Genomic DNA, 20,354 nt, shown 5'->3' with positions numbered 1-20,354 from the left:
AGCTGAAACGGTTCCCAGGGTTTCAAGAGAGAGAGAGAGAGAGGGCTGAAGAGCAAGAGATGTCCCCAAGATCTCAAAGCAAGGTGGTCGGAGAGCTGGAGGTTCCCTCTGGATCTCACAGAAGGCAATTCAAGCATTTGGCGAAGAGGTTGTGAGGAAGAGATTTTTTAGAAGGCTTTTTGGAGTTTGATTGACCAGGGCCAGAGGGAAGGGCATATCCCCCTGTACCTCAAAGGGCTGGTCAGAGATCTTTTGACCCATTTGACCAGTTAACAGATTGGGTGAAGAGAAGGGTGTAGACATTTGGGCCACTAACTCAAGAGACTTATGTTTTTGAGAGCTGACTTACAGTTGAAGATTTTGACTTGTTGATACCCTCTTTTGGATATTTTTCTTGAGGATTTTTCCAAACCAATTCATGCCAAAAATGAAACTACTCTCTAGTTATCCCACTCTCACTGGTGAGGGTGTTTTAATCAGAATGAAGTGACAAGAGCCAGAAGGGAAGTGAGCAGAATAAGGATGGACAGAGAAATCTTTTTTTTTTTTTTTTAATTGATCATTGGCAGAAGAGAGGATTGCCAAGGAGATAAAAAATGGTGACAAAACATTTTTCAGATACATCAGCGAAAAGAGAAAGGTCCAAAGTGGTATAGTGAAATTGAAAGGTGGTAATGATCAATGTGTGGAGACAGACGAAGAAATGGCAGAAATATTAAACGAATACTTCAGCTCTGTGTTCACTAAAGAAGACCCTGGAGAAGGACCATCTCTACACAACAAGAAACTGGAGGGAAGTGGAATAGATGAAAATCCTTTTACAGTAGAAAATGTGTGGGAAGAGCTAAAGAACCTGAAAGTGGACAAAGCCATGGGGCCTGATGGGATTCATCCAAGGATATTGAGGGAGCTCAGAGATGTTCTGGCGGGTCCGCTGTGTGACCTGTTCAATAGATCCCTAGAAACGGGAGTGGTGCCGAGAGACTGGAGAAGAGCGGTGGTGGTCCCGCTTCACAAGAGTGGGAACAGGGAGGAGGCTGGCAACTACAGGCCGGTTAGCCTCACTTCGGTGGTGGGAAAAGTAATGGAGTCTCTGCTGAAAGAGAGAATAGTGAACTATCTACAGTCCGGAGAATTGATGGACCAGAGGCAACATGGATTCACCAGAGGAAGATCCTGTCAGACAAATCTGATTGACTTTTTTGACTGGGTAACCAAGGAATTGGACCAAGGAAGAGCGCTCGATGTCATATACTTGGATTTCAGCAAAGCTTTTGATACGGTTCCGCACAGGAGACTGGTGAATAAAACGAGAAGCTTGGGAGTGAGTGACAAGGTGGTGACCTGGATTGCAAATTGGTTGACGGACAGAAGACAATGTGTGACGGTAAACGGAACCTTCTCTGAAGAGAGAGCGGTTTTAAGTGGTGTACCGCAAGGATCGGTGTTGGGACCGGTCCTGTTCAATATCTTTGTGAGCGACATTGCGGACGGGATAGAAGGTAAGGTTTGTCTTTTTGCGGATGACACTAAGATCTGCAACAGAGTGGACACGCCGGAAGGAGTGGAGAGAATGAGACGGGATCTAAGGAAACTGGAAGAGTGGTCGAAGATATGGCAGCTGAGATTCAATGCTAAGAAGTGCAAAGTCATGCATATGGGGAGCGGAAATCCGAATGAACTGTATTCGATGGGGGGGGAAAGGCTGACGTGCACGGAGCAGGAGAGGGACCTTGGGGTGATAGTGTCTAATGATATGAAGTCTGCGAAACAATGCGACAAGGCGATAGCAAAAGCCAGAAGAATGCTGGGCTGCATAGAGAGAGGAATATCGAGTAAGAAAAGGGAAGTGATTATTCCCTTGTACAGGTCCTTGGTGAGGCCTCACCTGGAGTACTGTGTTCAGTTCTGGAGACCGTATCTACAAAAAGACAAAGACAAGATGGAAGCGGTACAGAGAAGGGCGACCAGGAAGGTGGAGGATCTTCATCGCATGACGTACGAGGAGAGATTGAAGAATCTAAATATGTACACCCTGGAGGAAAGGAGGAGCAGAGGTGATATGATACAGACTTTCAGATACTTGAAAGGTTTTAATGATCCAAAGGCAACGACAAACCTTTACCATAAGAAAAAAATCAGCAGAACCAGGGGTCACGATTTGAAGCTCCAGGGAGGAAGATTCAGAACCAATGTCAGGAAGTATTTCTTCACGGAGAGGGTGGTGGATGCCTGGAATGCCCTTCCGGAGGAAGTGGTGAAGACCAGAACTGTGAAGGACTTCAAAGGGGCGTGGGATAAACACTGTGGATCCATAAAGTCAAGAGGCCGCCAATGAAGAGTGGGTGACTCGCCAGAATGATGGCTACTGCCTGGAGACAATACCCTTATTCAATAAACATACACATGGTTACTGTGACTCCAACATCACTCTAAGCTTCAACAGCAAGAGGAAATGTGGAAAAAAGGATTTGCACTCACAAAGACGGGAGTAGCTGGCTTGTTACGGCAGTTACTACCCCAAACCAAATATCCAAATTACTACCTCCACCTTCCTCTATTCCTGATGCCTTTCAACTAGCTTGATCACTCCATTCTTATACTTCACTTCAATGCATATCCAGCATAGTTCTCTGCTTCAACAGCAGGGGAAAAGAAAAACTGTTACTTCACACATCCAGCAGAGCTCTCTGCTTAAACGGCAGGGGAGAAGAAAAAAGGATTCACACTCACAAAGCGGGGAGTAGCTGGCTTGTTACGGCGGTTACTACCCCAAACCAAATGTGCCTGATACTTCACTTTCAATGCATATCCAGCATAGCTCTCTGCTTCAACGGCAGGGGAGAAGAAAAAAACTGATACCTCACGCATATCCAGCATAGCTCCCTGCTTCAACGGCAGGGGAGAAGATAAACAACCAATAAGGGCTGTATAACATAATCTGGGTAAAAACAAATAAGCATGGGTGTAGCTTGCTTATTGCGGCGGTTACTACCCCTACTACCTCTAACTAATCAAGCTAGATATTTCACTTGGATGCAGCTCCATCACCGCTCTCTACATTAATGGTGGGGGTGGAAGGGAATTAGAACCAAGAGCTAAGAGAAACAGATAAGTATGAGAGAAGAAATGAGGGAAGCTTGCTGGGCAGACTGGATGGGCCATTTGGTCTTCTTCTGCCGTCATTTCTATGTTTCTATGTTTCTATGCTGATTCTTATTTTTGTCATCTTGACTTGGATCCTCTTATTTAAGATACAGGGAAGACGACCTTTTATTTGAACACCTGCTACAGACTCCAGTGTTTCCACTGAGATTTGCCTAAGTATGGACTTAATAGGGAATGGATGGACCCTTTTGTGATTCCTGGTTTCTCTCTGGGGTGATCATTTTGGCTTCCCTTCTCTTACTTTTCAGTATCTGGCACCGCTTGGAACTATTTGATATAGAGTGTGAAATGGTCAAAGAGATCATGATAGACAGTACTAGGGGGCCTGGAGGAGAAATCTCCCTCCCTGTCCGGACCTAAACCCAAACCCGGAGCACCCCTAGCCTAGATCAAAGCACCGAAACGGGGGACAAGTTACATATGAAAAAAAAGCAAGGCGACCGCCTTGCTAACAATAAGTCTGAGGAAAAGGCAGAAGCACCCCCTGCATCTCTGAAAAGCCAAATAAACTGCCTTTATGTATATTTTCTAGACCAGGCCCCGCTATTACAGGGTGTGGTATATAATCTGCTTCATTAGAACATGCTTGAGCTCATTATCCCTTTTCCCGACCATGCCACGTCACTTTCCTGATGTCACAACACCTGCAGTAGAGTGGGGTGAGCACACAGAGCTCGTGCACAGCATGTCATCAATGCAAGTTAACGGGGAAAAATAAACAACTGCTTGCCCACACTGCCTTATTTAAATACGCTGTCCAGGGGCTGGCCTGGTGATTCAGTGGGAGGGCTAGGACCCGATTGCCAGGACAAGTCCTGCATTCCCCAGGCTGGGGAATTCTGAAGAGACGGTGCCGGTTCAGCTGCCGGTTGCAGGGGGGGGGGGGGGGGGGGGGAGGGAGCAGGGCGTCCCAGCCGTCGCACAACAGCGACACTCGGTGGATAGATTTAAAAGAAACTCGTGATTGCCGTGGCCCCCAGCCGAGGACTGTATCTGTGATATAATCAGGTTAAGTAAAGTGGGAGGGGGGATTATGGAAATATTCCCAGGCAGTTTTGAATGAAGGCTTACGGTGCTTTATGCCAGCAGAAGCTGGTTCTGTCTAAGCTGGATGCCCCAAAGGAGCAGGGAAGAAGAGATTTAAAACAAATAAAAGAGAAGCGTTCCTATACAAAACTATTAATATGATGATCGGGAGCACAAGGCAGCGCAAGGCTGTCGCGTATGGGCAGGTGGCATAAGCACTCCACTCCCAAAATCTATGCACTGGTTCCCTGGACAACCCGAGTTGTTTCTGGTCTTCAAGGATTAAAACCAAGGCAGCCCTGACAAAGATGACTGCACCACACAGAACAGGCATCTTGAATGAAATAGTTAAAAATATTCCTGAAGATTGCTTTTCTTGACAGCAAAGGACTCACAGGAGTGGAAATGATTTGTGTCTGGAGTTTATTACATGAATGACTGAGGGCAATTACTCAGACGGAAGCAAAGTCTTCAACAAGTGATGAATTAGCACTTTTTTTTTTTTTTAGTGGTAGCTGTGCAAATAATTTTTCATTTACTCACTTCCCGCAGATCTTCGGCGTGAAATTTTAATGTTTACAGTTTTACTTTCAGTGCAGCTGAGGTCTACAACGAAGCATGGAAATAAAAGAGGGAAAGAACAATGCTGAAATGGCACCAAAATGATCTTTATTTATTTATTTATTTAAAAACGTCATCGTTAAGTTAATTAACCATCACAACGGTTTACAAAAAGGAACAAAATAGGGTTAAAAGTTGATTGGTATAGATAACATATTATAGGTGTGTGCCATTCATTCCATTTATAGACCTATAAGTTCAGCAATATATCAATGTACCATTATTTATTTTACGTTTCTCATTCATTGTTCCACTGTTCCCCCCAGTTAATAAGTTTATTGTAAAGCACTGTTGCAAATGTTCGTTTTATTTAGCACAGTTGCAATGTTTCTGTTAATTGTGAACCGATGTGAGGTTACTAAACACATGTCGGTATATAAAAACTGCAAATAAATAAATAACATTAGGGAACGGTAACATTTTTTTTAATATCAAAGCTATATGTTGAGTTTGCTTATATTTTGGTTGGAATAAAAACTTAACAGTTCCTATATAAAAGTTAACATTCTAATATGTAATAGGAGATAGGAATTTGAATAAAGTTGAATGCTTGGTGCTTACTTCCATACGTGCTTATTTGTTCTCTTTGCTCTGCTTATAAAAGGCTCTTTTATACAGCCAGGTTTTTAGACTTACTTTGAAGAGTTTAAAGCTTCTCTGCAGTCTAATTTCAGGTGGCATTGAGTTCCACAGTACGGGGCCTGCCAGTGACAGCGCTCGCTCTCTTACCTGTGTGAGTCGTGCTGATTTAACGGATGGGACAGTTAATAGCGCCTTATTAGCCGATCTAAGATTTCTGTGAGGCACGTGTACACGAAGTGCTGTGTTTAGCCTCTCCGCTTTTTCATCATGGATGAATTTATGTATTATACACAGTGCTTTATATTGTATTCTTTGTTCAAAAGGTAGCCCAGTGTAGTTCTGCTAGTGTTCCTGTAATGTGGTCTCTTTTCTTTTTTCCTGTCAATATTCTAGCAGCTGAATTTTGCAGTATTTGGAGCAGTCTTATGGTCGTTTGAGGTACACCTAGTAACAGGGCGTTACAGTAGTCAGTGCTTGCGAATACCATTGACTGTAGAACTTTATGGCTATTATACATGGGTGTAATGAAATATTAGCGGAGGGTCCATTCCTTTTGAGGGTGCTGGGATGGTCATCCCCTTCTGGTTATTTAAGCAGCTCTCTCCTGAGAGTCTGGAGGCAGTGCTTTTGAGTTTGATTTAGGTGGCAGTGCAGGAGCCTTTTTCTGATTTGGATTTTTAGCCTACTTAGAGGATCCAGGCAAGCCCTGCCTAGGGATCCTGAGTAAGGTCAGAAGATGGCACTGCCAGTTCACTAACTGGCTGGTTGGGCTTACCTCTGGGTTGTTTTTAAGTTTTGGACATTTTCATGGTAGGAAACCTTGTGAGAATCCTGGGTGGCACCTGCCATGGAGATCCCTGTGCCTGGGGGGCCCCAGGGTAAGGAAGACCTACCCTTCTGCAACCTCCTTTGAGGACAGAGGAACGGTGGTGACTGACTTACTTACTTACTTACTTACTTATTTATTTATTTATTTAAGTTTTTTATATACCAACATTCAAGACAAAAGTCCCATCATGCTGGTTCACATGAAACAGGAGTGCAAAATAAACTTAAACTTGAACAATAGTGCGGAAAAGCAGTTACATGTAACAAGGAAAAGAACTTGGAGTGAGAAGGAAAAAGGAAAGGAAAACCAGCTAATTACATATAATTACATTGTAAGAGGTAGCTAATAGTGATATTGATGGTGATGTGTGTTGATTGTTAGGAGTTAAATAATATTGGAGTTAGGAAAAGCCTGATGCAAGGGAATTCTAATGTTTGGATCATTTTGGGGAAAAAGAGCCAGGAGGGAGTTTTTGCTGCTTTCCCCTTCCTTACTGCCCGGAGGAACATTGAGAGCAGTGGGGGTCCAGAGTAAACCCCTTCCATCATGGGATTCAAGAGAGAGAGAGGGAGAAGTGAGAACTGTGAGTAAGACCAAATTGAGAGCTAGCAAGGATCTCCGATTGGAGGCTTCACCCCCTGGGAAAGAGAGGGAAATCTGGACGCGCTGTGCAGAGACGGTTTTCTATTTTGGCCAGTTTTGGAAGGGGTTTTTTTTGTCCTGCCTACACAAAGGGATACCCTGTGCACATGGGAGCCTCATTTTATGCATTCTCTGGAGGGTGAGTGCTTCCCTGGCCCTGGTATTGAGACACCCATACATAGATAGAGACTGTAAGTGGGGAAAAAGATCATCTGTGGTGCTGAGGACTGGGGTAATCGTGCCATTTCTTCCACTGATTCACCAAAAGTAGTTATTTTGGACACTCAACCCTACTGTCTCTGGTGCACTTGCAGTACGCACAGCGGAAATGAAAATATACGTCTCCCAAGGAAAATAATTCTAAAGGCAGCCCCGTCACTCTCTGGGCCCTAAAAGGTTTCCTTTCCCCACACCAACAGCGGACTCAGGCCCTGGGGGAATAGAGAGCTGCGCAAAGAGCTGGCCTGTGTGTTCCAAAGCGAGTCATTCTTTTATGGCCCTATTGTGGGAAATATGCGCTTGCCAGCAAGCCATTTCATCAGGGTTTAAACACTATCTTCCCTTCTCCCTGACCTTTGCGCTGAATAAAAGCATCACTTGTGCTTAAGCCTCTCTGCCTAGGAAAGGATACCTGACTGTCATGTATTTCTCTAGCTTATAATTAATCCTGATTGCCTGAAATAAGGGCTGGGTGTTCCCTAGTCAGAGGCAGGACAAAGTCAGGAGGTATAGATTTCAGCAGCCAATGAAATGATCCGTATACACCCCCTGAACCAAGCCAATGGTGTAATGACTCGTCTGTTGCTATGGGGAAAGTAGCCAATCATGTAATGACACATCATCTGCCTTTGTATGAATGTACAATAAAGGAGGACTCTGAGGTGTGCTCAGGTCTCTTTTCCCTGCCTGCCATGAAAGCTGTCTGATGCCTCTTCATTACTGCTACACCTATAGTATGTAGCACGCATCCGGAGATGGGGTTACATAGGAATTGCCAATTGGGTCAGACCAAGGGTCCATCAAGCCCAGCATCCTGTTTCCAACAGAGACCAAAACCAGGCCACAAGTACCTGGCAGGATCCCAAACAGAAGACAGACCCCATGTTGCTAACACTCAGCAATAAGTAATGGTTATTCACAAGTTTATCTGGTTAGCAACCGTTTATGGACTTCTGCTCCAAGAGCTTGCCCAAACCCTTTTTTTTAAACCCAGCTATGCTAACTGCTTTTACTACATCCTCCAACAATGAATTCTAGAGCTTAACTCTGCATTAAGTGAAAAATAATTTTCTCAAATGTATTTTACATGTGTTGCTTACTAACTTCATGGAGAATTCCCTAGTCTTCGTATGTTTTGTATTTTACCCATTTTATTCCACTCATGATTTATAGACCTCCAGCATAATCCCACCTCAGCCATCTCTTCTTGAAGTAGAACAGCCCTAACTTCTTTCACCTTTCCTCAACGAGGAGCTTTTTCATCCCCTTTGTTATTTTGGTCACCCTTCTCCAGTTCAACTGTATCTTTTTAAAGATGCAGCAACCACATTTCACACAAGAAGTGATAGAGAAGTATTATAAGAACATAAGAAATTGCCATGTTGGGTCAGACCAAGGGTCCATCAAGCCCAGCATCCTGTTTCCAACAGAGGCCAAACCAGGCCATAAGAACCTGGCAAGCACCCAAACACCAAGAAGATCCCATGCTACTGCTGCAGGGAATAGCCACTGCTATTAATTAAGTCAACTTGATTAATAACAGTTAATGAACTTCTCCTCCAAGAACGTATCCAAACCTTTTTTAAACACAGCTACACTAACTGCACTAACCACATCCTCTGGCAACAAATTCCAGAGTTTTATTGTGTGTTGAGCAAAAAAGAATTTTCTCCGATTAGTCTTAAATGTGCTACTTTCCAACTTCATGGAGTGCACCCTAGTCCTTCTATTATCCGAAAATGTAAATAACCGATTCACATCTACTCGTTCAAGACCTCTCATGATTTTAAAGACCTCTATCATATCCCCCCTCAGCCATCTCTTCTCCAAGCTGAACAGCCCTAACCTCTTCAGCCTTTCCTCATAGGGGAGCTGTTCCATTCTCTTTATAATTTTGGTCACCCTTCTCTGTATCTTCTCCATCGCAACTATATCTTTTTTGAGATGCGGCAACCAGAATTGTACACAGTATTCAAGGTGCGGTCTCACATTGTCTGTTTTATTCTCTATTGCTTTCCTAATAATTCCTTATATTCAGTATGTTTTTTTGACCACCGCTGCACACCGAGCCACCGATTTCAAAGTATTGGCCATGATGACACCCAGATCCTTTTCTTGGATGGTAACTCCCAATATGGAACCTAACTTCATGTAACTACAATGATGATTACTTTTCCTCAATACGCATCACTTTGTACTTGTCCACGTAAAATTTCATTTGGTTGTGAGACTGGATTTTCAACATTGTTTGGGACCTTATTATGAGTTTGTTTGATAGATGTTTACATCTTGATCATAGTAACAAATAATCTACTATTATAGTTTGGTACAAGTAGGTGCGCACTGGCATAAAAAAAGCCTTTATAAAAATAGTGACCTGGATCTTTCATAGAGAAGACCAGCACCTATGGCATATTACCACACTTGGTGTGACAGGCTTGCTGAGACCCTTCATTTCCCTTTAACGGACACTAAGTTGAGAAATATTTTTAACTACTTTTGTTGCATCTTTAACTCTATTTTTCTATCAAATAACAAGAAACCTGACCACTTACTGATATACTGTGCACAGGGAAAGGAGTACTTCTCCCTGTGATTTCACTGTGATGAGCCAGTCGTCCAAGGATGGGAAAACTTGTATTACGGAGTGATACAGATGAGCTGTCACTACCACCAGACATTTCATAAAGATCCTTAGGGTTGATGATAGGCCAAATAGTAATATTGTGAACCACAACCCCCCTTGCATGTTGAGATGCAAGGATTAGCTCTATTGCTTGTTATTGGAGAAATGATTGGACTTCCAGGCAAAGCTTCGGCCAATAGGAAGGATCCGCACATAGTGGAACAATGTGGAAGGGAGGATGGCTGAGAGAAAAGCAACCAGTACCCAGACTGCACAATTTGAAGAACTCAGGGGTCCTTGGTGATCTGACACCACTCCTCCCTGGAGTGTTTAATTCTTCCCCCTACTGGGACAGCAGGAAACAAACAGATTGTGCAAAGGGATTAAAAATTAGGCCCTGGATTGGGCTGGGCATATTGTGTGGTTCAAAGTCTCGTCAGAAGTGGCTGCTGACGCTGGACCAAAAGGGGCAGTATACAGAACTGTTGAAAACAGAGATAGGGTCGCCTATAAGAGTACGGTTATTTATCTGGATAGAAGTCACATCGCATTGTTTGAGAGCTATGGAGAAAGATTGCACTGCTACATTCCTGTCCTTAACTGTGTGACCATCTCCTGGAGCTTTTCACTGAAAAGACTGTCACACAAGCAAGGGAGGTCTGCCTCATTTTCATGGACACCTCGGATGCTGCTTGCTTGAAGCCATGCCATGTGTCTAGCTCTGATAGAGGCCGAGGCGGTACATGAAATAGAACCAAAGGATTCACATACTGATTAAAGGAGGTGGCAGGTGCCTTCTTCCACATCCAGAAATGGTTGTTTATTGATACCTGTTTTATTTGTTGGTTTTTATGTGACTTTTATTATGTATATCTGTAAACTGTTTTGCCTGACTTTTTAAGTTGTGAAAGTGGTATATAAACCCTTTTAAATAAATAAATAAATAGAAGTAGCCTTGCGCAGTAGCAGGTAGGAAAGCATCCAATTTCTGAATGCAATATACTGAATATAGTGCACCATACAGAACTGATGGATAGATATATGTGCAGAAAATATTGAGAAGAAAGTTTTTCCAAAGTACAAAGTTATCTAGAAGTCTGTAGACTTTTTCTGGGGGAGAATTCGAGTGAATTTGTCTTTTGCCTTTTTCATAGCAGACTTCACCACTACAAACGGATGAGACAGTTGGATGACACCAAAGCCTGGTGATTGCTGAATTCTGTATTTAAGGCCCAGCTTTCTAGCCCCAGGAGTGCCCAAAATGGGAATTTCCTTCATTCTCATCTGTATAGCATATTGTGAATCCGAAGGGCCACCAGTTCATTTAAAGCATTCATTATATGAAGGAGGCCAAGAAGTTCAGAACAGGGGTCTTTGGCTTTGTGTAGATGGATGCCTATAACCTAAGGGCACTGGCTCGCTTATCCAGAAATCCAATGACGACGAGAGCAAACTAGAAGGTAATTTTGGTTAACTTCAAGGAGGAGGAACAGCCTGGTCCAACAATTCTGACCTACCAATAGACTATGAAGAATCTCAGATTATGGGTTCTGCTGATGAATACACCCCATAAGTGAAATCAGGACTCTGATCTGGGGTATTTCCTCTCCTGCACTGCTATAGCAAGACAGGAATGTTCCATCCATGTCTTGGTCCAAGAGGTAAAGAAAAACTTCATAAAATCTGCTGGTTGTTGAGTGACTGGTGTATCCACTGTCCTGGTGGAAGTGGTGGGACATCCTCTTCAGAGAGAGCAGAATAGACTTCTGCATGCGAACAGGTGGTCTGTTGGAAATGAGCGGGACTGTGAAGGGATACCAGTTCTGATGTCGCCAGACAAAGTTCTTCTAACGATCTAGACAGCGTGAGAAGGGAGTTATGGAAGAGTGCAGTGGCAACCTAACTCCTTCCCCTGCAGATTTAGGATGGACTATTTACAATGTGTTAGCAAAGCATTTTGATAAAGCAAAGACTGAGATGGATGCATCGGTAGCTTCAATGGGGTAGATTGCTTAGATAGGTCCTTGGAGACATGCATTGAGCAATCGGGTGCAGGACTGAGATGTTGCATCAGTTGCCTCAGAGGTGCACTTTGTGTCCTTGCAATGTGCATTGAGGGCACTCGCTTTGCAGGAGATGGCGCGTTGTGTCAAGTGCAACGCTGCATCGGAGCTACCTACATTAGGTACAGCGGTGTATCATGTGCCTTGTCACGTTGTGCATTGATACTCTGAGAGTCAATGCATCATGTGTCGGGAATGCCACTGCTCCTTGCAATGACAGCACCGATGGTGCTAGCACATCATACTTAGAGCACTTGTACTTCTTTGATGCAGGCTGCGATGGCTCTGGTGCTTGATGCTGCTTTGTTTTCACTGCAGGGCAGCTAGTTGTACTTGACCCCACCACTTCAGCCTGAGCGGACAGGGGGATTTTTGAGGAGCTCCTGCTCAACTCTTTTTCCTGGCGAGGCAGACTATGCTGCACAGCAGGACACAGACCTACTGTGACTCCAGAAAGATTTACGCAGTTCCTTGATGCAAAAGCGCTTTAGAACGCTGCAAGCATGGAGACATCCATCCACAGGCATAACAGTGCTTTTGGTCATGTTCCAGTCCAAGGTATCAGTATCACAGCTCGTAGCCCTCATTAAGGGACATAAATTTTGTATCTGTGGCAAAATTAACATTTAAACTTGGTTGCTATGCTGCTCACTCAATGGACAGAGTTCCTCCCTTGAGCCTTCTACTGGATTGTTGCTTGGGTGGTGAGGGGAGGTTCTCTCTTTCTCTAATCTGGTTCCTGCTCCTCCTCTAGCAACTACAACAAACATATCACTGTGTGGCTGAAAAAGGTGTGGGAGGAGGGGGGACATAGCCAAGACGTTCTTAACCCCATTCATAAATCTCTTTTGCCAATATAGTAAGCCAACTTTGCCACAACTACAGAGGAAAGAAAACTGCTAGGACAGTGAGAAAGGGACAGGCAAAACAGCAACCAAAAAATGCAGATTAGAGCAATTCATTACATTCAAAAGGTGAATATTTACCACTCTCTATCCTGCAACCAAAAAAAAAAAAGTCCTGGTCCACAACCAAAACCTTAACCAAACATTTTAACACACTGAAGATCACCTGTGATACAATATATTCCAGCTGAATGAAACCTTCACTTCCTTCAATGGAAGTGCCAGAAAAAAACAACGTCAAGATTCAACCCCAACACCGTCTCTATATGCATCTAGAACAGACGGTTGTACAACACCCAATCACTGTTAGCGTGAGAGAAATCAGCTCCTCTGGCACTCAGCAACCACTTCACAGGAGTCACAATACCAAAGCGCCAGTTCTTACATTCAGAGAGCATGTGAGTTCACACTTGTAGGCAGACATACCCACATCCAATCACTCGATACAGCAGACACAGTTATGCTCACCAATGGACTATACAGGACAGATTATACTAGATGGATACCTCCAGCAGGTAGGTGTGAGTGTGTATATGTGTTTATATATATATATATATATATATATATATATATCTAGTATAATCTGTCCTGTATAGTCAATTGGTGAGCATAACTGTGTCTGCTGTATCGAGTGATTGGATGTGGGTATGTGTGTATCTATATATATATCTCAAGGGCCTCAAGAGACTGAAAGTTTGCTGCTAGTGAAAGAGAAAAAAAAGATAAAGTATGCCCTGGGCCATAATCTTGCTGCGAGACAGATGGCAGAGGCACTCCTATACCTGCCTGCAAAAGGCCATACATACATTTTACCCAAGGACTTTGCTCCAATATTGCAAGGAAAATTGTTCCCATTGAAAACTGCCTTAGTTAAAAAAAAAAAAAAAAAAAAGAAGTACCTGCACAATTTGGCACCTCCTAATCATGAAGATAACTTTTTCCAGATGTACTTTGCAAGCCCCTCTCTAACCCTCCTTTCATATGGGAACGATTACACATGAAATCCCCCTTCCCCTCCAAGAGGGGGCAGTTTTCAAGAAGCCCATTTATGCAAGTAAAGTGCTGATTCAACTCTTGGCTTTGAAAATGACCCTCCATGCATACAGAGAAAGGACACCGTCTCTCCTCCCTGAGGAAATACAACTGCTCTCAGGACCGTGGCTCGCACTTTTAGGAGAGCAATGCTTGACATTCAAACGGTGCCAATAGATTTTAACTGGGATGAAGTTTACAAACAGAAGGTACATAAGATAATTGGTTCTTACCTGATAATTTTCGTTCCTGTAGTACCATGGATCAGTCCAGATGATGGGTTATGCCTCTCTTCCAGCAGGTGGAGACAGAGAAAAACTTGAAAGGCACCCATAGTTAAGCTAGTGTACCTCCTGCATCCCCTTCCGTATATAGAGTATCAAAGCAGAATAAAACTAGCAATGAATCAAGCAAGAACTTTAAGAACATATAAACATGCAACCGTAGCTTTCTCTTTTAGTATGCTGCAATAATATAACTGGAACATACGCGCGCGGACTTTACAGATCCCCCCGTTACCCACTCCTAATCTTTGGGCAGCGTCTGGACTGATCTGTGGTACTACAGGAACGAAAATTATGAGTTAAGAACCAATTTTCTTTTCCCTGTACATACCTGGATCAGTCCAGACCACGGGATGTACCAAAGCTTTCCCTAAACCAGGTGGGACCTCGCGAGTCCCGCGCGCAATATGCCACTGCCAAAATCTCCGGGCGCCTGAATGTCCAAGCGGTAGTGGCGAGCAAAAGTGTGGAGCGTCTTCCAAGTAGCAGCTCTGCAAATCTCCTGAGGCGATACCAACTGGCATTCGGCCCACGAAGCTGCTTGAGATCGAATAGAATACTGAACTTTGCAATGATGTACCTAGACATAAAACACCTATTAAACCAAATGGAACTAGTAATTAACATAGAAAAAACAGAATTTATACACCTTGAACAAAAAAACATTGTAAGAATTCAAAAGCCCATCAAACTTAAAAAACAATAAACTAGTGGAGTTAAATAAGGCTAGAAACCTAGGAGTAATTATAGACACAGAAATCAGCCTTAAACAACACATATCAATAAAAGTAAGAGAAGGCTATGCCAAACTAATGGTCCTTAGAAGACTAAGACCCTTGTTAACGCAAGAACACTTTCGTACAGTACTACAAGCACTAATATTTGCTAGCACGGACTACTGTAACACACTCTTCCTAGGATTACCATATACCACAATCAGGCCACTATAAATACTACAGAACTCAGCTGCCAGAATACTTACTGGAAAAGGCAGAAGAGATCATATCACCCAAACACTTGCGGATTTACACTGGCTCCCAATAGAACAAAGAGTACAATTCAAAACACTATGCACAATTCATAAACTAATAAATGACGAAAACGCCGACTGGCTAAACACTGCTATACGATTACATGTCCTTCAAAGAAATCTCAGGTCGGCCAATAAAGCACTGCTAACCATACCCTCAGTCAAAACAGCAAAGTTGACCCAAGTTAGAGAGAGAGCACTATCTTTGGCAGGACCATTATTATGGAACACATTACCACTTGAACTGAGACTAATGAAAGAATTAAAACTCTTCAAAAAAGGCCTAAAAACTTGGCTTTTTAAAAAAGCATTTCACAATGAGAGCGCTGACTAAAAACAAATACATACAGCTGAAAGTCACCATAAAAAGGTAGAATTGACAATTTTATTATTTTTACACATAATTAATTAAAACAGTATACACATATATGATTATCCCAAAATCATATAAATAACAACCACAACCCATTTCTCATTTAGAGTATATTATTGAACTATGTAACCATAAAATATTGGCACACTATGGATAAACTTAGAAACCAAACCAAACCTATTTCGTGCCGAAATGTAAACCATTGTGATGGTGCATTACTAAACGACAGTATTGAAAAGTTTTTAAATAAATAAAATAAATAAATAGAATGGGCCTTCAGTCCCTAAGGAACAGGTCTTCCTTTACAAATATATGCAGATGAAATGGCTTCTCTCTCAACCATCATGCAATCGTCATCTTAGACACCTTGTGACCCTTCCTGGGACCGCTCCATAGGACAAACAAATGATCTGAGAGTCTTAAAGAATTTGACTTCCAGGTAACGCAACAAGGAATGCCGAACATCAAGCCGACGCAGCTCTCATGCGTGTTGTACATCATTTGACAAATTAGGAAAGGCCGGAAGCTCAACTGATTTAAATGAAAAGATGGGACCACTTTGGACAAAAAGGACAGAACCGTTCGAAGAGGAACCGCCAAGTCAGAGATCCTCAAAAAAGATTCCCTTCAGGATAGCGCCTGCAACTGAGATATCCAGCGAGCCGAGCATATAGCCACCAAACACACCATTTTCAAGATGAGATCCTTCAACGTTACTGTTTTAAGCGGTTCAAACAGTGTATCACACAACACTCGAAGAACCAAATTAAGACTTCATGATAGACATACCGGACGGACAGGGGGCTTCAAATGCCTCACTCCTCTGAGGAAACACACCACATCTGAGCTACCAACCAGAGTGCCTAGGGTTGCCACCTGTACTCGGAGGGAGTTAAAGGACAATCCCTTGGCTAATCCATATTGCAAAAAGCTTAACATCTGAGCAATTGTAGCGTGCTGGGAAGAATGTCTCTCTCATGACACCACATCTCAAAAACTCTCCATACCCTAATGTATGAGAGGGAAGTAGCATTTTCCTGGCTTGTAGCAATATAGTGAGGACCTCCTCAGAATAGCCCTTCTTCCTCAATCTCCTCCTTTCAAAAGCCAACCCACTAGACAGAAGCAAGCTGCCTGGTCGAAATATATAGGCCCTTGATGGAGAAGTTGTGGAAGATTCCCGAGTCGTAGCGGGCCATCTATGGTCAGATTGACGAGATCCACAAACCACTGACGTTGGGGCAACTCGGGAGCCACTAGGATTACCCTCCCTGGGTGGACCTCTATCCTGCAAAGCACCTTGCCCACCAGAGGCCAAGGAGGAAAAACACGTACAGAAGAACGTACTAGCGCACAGACCGCTTCTGCGCCGTGATCCCTCCTGCAACTGAAGAAGCGAGGGGCTTTGGCATTGTTCCGCATTGCCATCAAGTCCATATGGGGAGTCCCCCCACCTGCGAGAAATGAGATCCATTGCTCCGTCCAAGAGTTCCCACTCTCAGGGATCTATGCGCCTTCAACGGAGAAGTCCGCTTGTATGTTGTCTTTCCCGGCGATGTGAGATGCCGCTAGCATCGCTAGATTCCTCTCTGCCCAAGCCATAAGCAGCTCCGCTTCGTTGGCTACTGCTTGACTTCTGGTTCCTCTTTGACGGTTGATATAGGCCACCGTTGTCAAATTGTCGGAGAGGACGCTAACCGCTGGATGACGTAAGTGGGGAAGAAAGTGCTGCAAGGCCAAGCAAACCTCTCTGGTTTCCAGGCAATTGAACGACCATCCGGACTCCTCCAGGGACCAACTGCCCTGTACTGAAAGGTGCTGGCAGACCGCTTCCCAGCCAGAGAGGCTGGCATCCGTGGTCACCATTATCCAGTGCAGGATTTTCAGATCCACTCCTTGAGACAGGTTGAGCGGGCAAAGCCACCACCCAAGACTGGACCTGGCGTGTTCAGTGAGTGGCAGAGGGAATTGGAAATTCTCTGACTTGGGATCCCACCGGGAAAGTAATGCTCGTTGTAACAGTCTCATATGAGCAAATGCCCAAGGAACCAGGTTGCTCTTGGCCTGATTTATTACCCATCCGAGGGATTCCAAAAGAGTGGTCACCTTGCAGATCGCTTCCACACAAACAATTCCTTGACTTTGCCCTGATGAGCCAATCGTCCAGGTAGGGATGAATGAGGAAGCCTTGTCTCCAAAGAAACGCTGACACAACCACCATGACCTTGGTGAACGTACGAGGTGCAGTCGCGAGACCAAAAGGCAGAGCGCATAATTGGTAATGCATTCTCAGGACCATAAAGCGAAGGAACTTCTGATAATCCTCGCGAATGGGAATGTGCAAGTATGCCTCCATCAGATCCAGAGAGGCCAGGAATTCTCCCTTTCGTACTGCCGCGATGACTGAACGCAGAGACTCCATGCGAAAATGTAGCACTTTGAGAGCCTGGTTTACCTTTTTGAGGTCCAAAATTGGCCGGAAGGCCCCTTTTTTCTTTGGAACTACAAAGTAAATTGAGTACGTTCCTGTCCTCCAGTGGTCTGGAGGGACCGGCTTTACCGCTCCTGGAGCCAAAAGACATTCGAGAGTCTGATGTACAATCTGCCGTTTGACCTGTGGACCGCATGGAGATATTAAGTAAAAGTTTCTGAGAGGCTGAGCAAATTCCAAAGCATAGCCTCGTTCTATTATGCTTAGCACCCACTGATCAGAAGTAATTCTGGCCCATGCCTCAAAATCGGGACAGATGACCCACCGCATCTCATTGTGTAGTCTTGGAGGTGAGAGGATTAAGAACCACACTCTCAAGATCTTGCATCATATGTTTTGTGACGATGTTCACCGCTGTCTGATGAGATTGTTATCCTCACCTAAATGTATTAAATGTCATCAAGTGCCGGGTACTTTGGCCCACAGGTTGTTTCTTTGCCCTGTATTAAGACCATTTTGGATGCAGGTGCTTTCACAGTAGTAGCTCAATGTACTGGCTCTTCTATTGGGTGGACGGGCAAGTTGCTTCTCTCTGGTTTACGAGGAGCCCTTCCCTCTTACAAGTTGTCCTTGGATAAATTTGGCCATACTGCAATATTGCTGGCATGCCGCACTATTTTAGCTGACTGGATAACACCAGATGCGGCACCCAACCTGCGGGCCTGGTTTGGGCGGCTGGCATTTTCTATGCAAATGGAACGGCTGGTTGCCCTGAACAGTGAGAGAGAAAGGGATCTGCTATACCAGTCTTGTTGGTCAACTTGTTACGGCCTATTGCCGCCGGATCTTCAATCCACTTTAACTGCAGCTGGATATCAGTCCTCTTGGAAGTGATTGGAACTTTTACGACACCTGGTTTGTCTTGTGACTTGAACCTTGATCTGTGAACATTGTCTATTACGGGGGGGGGGGGCTGCACTTTGAAAGGCTGGTTGATGTCTCTTCATTGCAAATGTTGGGCAATACTAGTCATGGAGGGGGTAGTATGTAATGTGTGGAGTGTTTGTGGTTATCTGTGTTGTGACTGGGCGGTGGGATATGATTGGTGTTTTTCTTCGCTTCTCTTAGTCCGGAGGACCTCAAAAGGAGAGTACACGGGGTGTTGTTCCAGTTGACCTTGTTATGCTGGGGAATTGCTCTTGAAATGTGCTTTGCTGTTGCTCTTTGATTCGTATTGTGCTCTTTTTCCCCAAAGTTGGGTTTTTGATTGTACCTGTGTTGCTCTTTAATAAAAATGATTTTGACAAAAAAAAAAAAAGAACCACACTCTCGGGCATTTCTGCGTCCCCAAAAGGACGAGGACCAGGTTTGGTTCATTGTCACCGGTTGGCGCCGTACAGCCGCTTGTTGCCTGTTTTGCCGAAACCTCCGCTGTCCCCGAAAACAAGAACGGGATGATGGGAACCCTCTGGAGGGTCTCAGTCTGGTAACTTGTGAACCTTGTTCTCCCCCCAGGGACTTTATAACTGCTCCAAATCCTCTCCGAATAAAAAAACCACCTTTAAATGGAATAGCATCAAGCTGAGCCTTGGATGAAACATCCACTGACCAGTTGCGAAGCCACAAAAGCCATCTTGTGACACTGCCGACGACATGGTGCGAGAGGAAGTATGGAGCAGGTCGAACAGCGCATCCGCCTCGTACGCAGCTTCCAAATGCTGCGCCTGCTCCAATTCATCCGGAGGAAGATCTTCTCTGGACGTCAGTAATTGCTGTACCCAGCGTAGGCTCACATGCAGCATATAGCTGCTACACACCGCCACCCGGATACCCAGGGCAGACACCTCAAAAATGCGTTTAAGCAGTACTTCCAGCTTGCGGTCCTGAAGGTCCTTGAGCACCACCGAGCCTGCGACTGGAATAGTAGTCCGCTTGACAACAGCCGAAACTGATGCGTCTACCTCTCATCCACTAGCGGGTAAAGCTTATTCATAGCTCGACCAACCCGCAAACCAGCATCTGGAGCATCCCACTCCCTGGTCATCAGCTGATGAAGCATGTGATGGACGGGAAAAATCCGGATCTGCATTCGTAATCCTGCCAGGACTGGATCCACTGAGTCCTGTGGCGGAACATGCGGTGGGGAGCTCCACCCCGAGCTCAGAAAGAACTGCTGAGAGGGTTTAATTCCTCTCTCTAGAACAGACAGACCACCTGAGGGTCATCGCCATCCAAGGGGGTTAGTCTCCCCGGCATATCATCCAAACCCACTGCAGCCACACTGCCCGGCACCACCGGAGTGGTTGAGCCTCCTGAAGCACAGCACCTTTTAACTTCACGACCCGTAGACACACAGGCACATCCTTGCGCTTGGCTACCTTGGGGGGTGGTCCCTGAGCGGGTGTCATAGGTAAAACACCACCTTGCGGAGACCTGGAAGCCAAAAATGCTTTTTGCATAAGGAGGACAACATCTAAAGAAAAAGATCAGAATCAACATCCTGTCACCCTGGGAAAACAGGGA

Source organism: Rhinatrema bivittatum, chromosome 1 (assembly GCF_901001135.1).
Source record: "Rhinatrema bivittatum chromosome 1, aRhiBiv1.1, whole genome shotgun sequence".
Taxonomy (NCBI): Eukaryota; Metazoa; Chordata; class Amphibia; order Gymnophiona; family Rhinatrematidae; genus Rhinatrema; species Rhinatrema bivittatum.
The sequence above is the reverse complement of the archived record's forward strand: the minus strand, read 5'-3'. Positions refer to the sequence as shown.